At 29.0% G+C, this 3,162-nt stretch overlaps 1 protein-coding gene across 1 annotated transcript in view; it reads left to right on the top strand.

Annotated features, from left to right (window-relative positions):
• The first annotated feature begins 1,053 nt into the window (after window positions 1-1,053).
• The window catches only part of LOC107438641 (transcription factor Sox-13), a 555,886-nt gene continuing 553,777 nt past the window's right edge, over window positions 1,054-3,162 (top strand). The window contains exon 1 of the mRNA XM_071182379.1: window positions 1,054-1,770. The gene's annotated coding sequence lies outside the window, so the exon portion shown is untranslated. The remainder of the gene's footprint in view (window positions 1,771-3,162) is intronic.

Genomic DNA, 3,162 nt, shown 5'->3' with positions numbered 1-3,162 from the left:
GTAAAATGAGGCACTAATTATATCAAAACTTATTTGAGTTTTGGATGAAACAGCGAATAATTCGAAATGCTTTCAAACTTAATCAGGAAATTAAATTAGTTTCGATGTTTTTCATCTCGTTTTTCTCAGACTTCAATAACCTTTCTTTCCCCTGCTTATTTGAAATAGTTATTGCGAATGTTTTTTTTTTCCTACTTTATTTTTGATAAGGAATCTAAACTGATAAAAATGGAATTTTGGGTGGCTTATTGGTAGTTGGTAAGCGGTACAAGGAGAATTCTCTAATGTTTCAAAAATTGATATTGTCGCACTTGTTGAAAATATTACTTATTTTTTATCTTTCTCTTAATTTTAAACTTAGTTTTTCTATTTTTTTCTTAAATTGTTCACAAGTAAACAAAACCTTTGCGCATAGGAATATAGAATTTGATTAGGTCCAGTGCTTCCTAGAAGCACATCACTAAAACATTAAAAAAGCAATAAAAAAAAGAAAAGAAAATTTCTTTATTGGAAAGCTTAATTTAGTGATTGGAATATTAATTTTGACACTTACGCTACCATTTCCTTTCAGTCATATTTTCTTTTCTAATTTTTACCTTTATTAATTCAAAGCTAAAATTTTGATATTAAGCTTAGAATAGGAAGAAATAATAAATTTCGGCTACTTAGCACCCAATAATGTCCATTATTTTTCTGATTTTATATAGGAAAGAAAATGAGTGTGTATTCACAATCCTGGAATGAAATTGTATTATTATTTTAAGTTTATAAACAAAGTTTTAAATTATTTTTTTGAAGTTGTAATATTTTTTAAATGAGAGATTTATGCCCCTGAGCAGGTGTTTAGTAAGAAAAACACCTTTGTCCAAAATTGACACGCAGAAACAAAGAGCAAACGATATTTTCCGTCGTACAACAATGTTGATTTTCCCGGTTCTCAAAGTTCTTTCCATATTCCAATAACTGTTCTCTGATTTCAGTTACTCATTGAGAGTGGCGCCCCCTCTCGGAACTTCATCTAAATGCTCCGCTGATCACAAAAGCACGTGAGAATGCAGTCAAACGATCTCGCATCATTCATCAGTGAGTTATTACCGTTTCCCCGGAGTAGATGAATATCGGCATGTTTTTTTGTGTTTGTTTACATTCAGTGACAGCGTGGTTTTTGAAAACTGTGTTGTGATTCGTTTTAAAAATAGGACTCAGTTTAGTGAATTTATTGCAACAATCTGGGAGGATTATATGACTTAATTATTGTTCAGCACTATCTTTTTTTTCATTTTTTCATCATTATTATTTGTTATTAAAAATTAGTGACAAATTAATAATTTCAAAAGACTTATTGTCACAGTAATATATGATATATAGAAACAAAATTTTGGTGTTTTTTTGATGCATATTGAATTTTATTGATGACAACATTTTGATTCAAATAAAGCTTCATTGGGATACGTAAAGAAATCTATTGAATAATGTATGTGTACTAGATTTATACGAAGTACAGCTGTATGCATCTAATTATAGAAAACTGTACTGTAACTGTTCTTAGTCTATAGAATAGTGTTATTTTCTTCGAAGTACAAAACTTCTTTTGGTGATTCAGCAACTTTTGAAGATTGGTTTAATAATTAAACTGAAACTAAAAGTGAAACTAGGCTGATATAGGAAATATTATTTGTTTATAAAATATATTCACTGTTATTGGATACTTGTGACTACAGCAAAACTGATAAACAAAAGGAAGGATCTATTTTAAAACTGAAGCAACAGGTAGGAATATCTTTTGTTTATATCTTAGCTTTCAATGGTAATTAAGTTCACTTTGACAATTTGATGACTAAAAACAGTTGCTATTGTGATTTTTATTTTTGAGTTTTGTTTTACCAGAGAAAAATTAAAAAAAGAAATGTTTTTTTAAGGGGACAATATCACAGCATTACCTTTTCTCTTCTGTTAAACTGATTTTTAAAGGTTATTTGTTTTTACGCTTATTTATTCGTAAACTGGAGTAAAAAATTCTAGTGATTTTAAAAGTAATTGTCCAAGTCGTTAATTTATTACTGTCTTATTTAATAAGTAGCTTATGAAGGTAAAAGAATAGGATCTATTTTTCTAATTGACTATCTGATTATTTTATAATTTTAATGTAAATGGTGGTTTATAAATGTATTTAATACTATTTTTTCTATATAACGAATTGCCTTAGCGTATAATGTTTACACTTGGAGCCGAGAAAAAGAGTTGTGCTTTATATTATTTTACAAAATAATTGACGTCTAAATCAAGCCTTTCTACAATTAAACCTATTAATTCTAAGCCGCAAAAAGTGGTATCACAATAAAAATGAAAAACACCGATTAAAAATTAGTAGTACGTATTCGTTAAGACCAAGTGGATATTTAATTCTGTTAGCAATCACCGTCCCTTGACTTCAAGTTCAAATATGCATATTTATATTACTAATTAATTATAGAATATCTTGTTTTAACAAAATGAATGTTAATAAAGAAACACTCGTGACCAAATTTTCTTCTTTTTTTAAAAAGTAAATAAATAAATAAAATATATTTTAAAAGTATGCTAGGCAAAAGTAGGTATTTAGAAGGTATTGGGTACCTAATTGATACTAGGGAGGAGTACTTGCTACATAAAGTACTTGGGAGAAGTAAATGGTAAATGCTATAGTTCTCATTTCTGTTCAAATCCCATTTGGGCTGGTGACAGGTTCGCGTACTAGATCTATGGTCGTATGGTTTCTGACTGCATATGGCTATTAACCATATCGCTGATATGAAATATCCTCATGTCAATCCATTTATAAATCAGTGGTTATTTCCTAACTTTTATGCTTTTTGCGCTATACATGTATCGGACTCTTTGCAAACTTGTTTACACAATACTTATTTAAGTGATGGTAAAATCTTAAAAAGAACTCAATTTGTCACCACTTTTAAATATAAGAATAAATGATTGTTGACATTCGTTTGGGTCTGTCGTGTAGCAACAATCCAGAAACGAGTGATACTTACCAGGACGTCTGGTCTATCACATTAGCAGAGCCACAGATTTATGATTTGCCTGTTGTATCATGTGTTAATTCACGATGTACTTACGTAACTCGATGCCATTTGTATATATATATATATTCTATAAACTTAAATT

This window comes from Parasteatoda tepidariorum, chromosome 6, assembly GCF_043381705.1.
Source record: "Parasteatoda tepidariorum isolate YZ-2023 chromosome 6, CAS_Ptep_4.0, whole genome shotgun sequence".
Lineage (NCBI taxonomy): Eukaryota > Metazoa > Arthropoda > Arachnida > Araneae > Theridiidae > Parasteatoda > Parasteatoda tepidariorum.
Note: the sequence above shows the minus strand (reverse complement) of the source record. Positions and strands in the feature narration are given on the sequence as shown.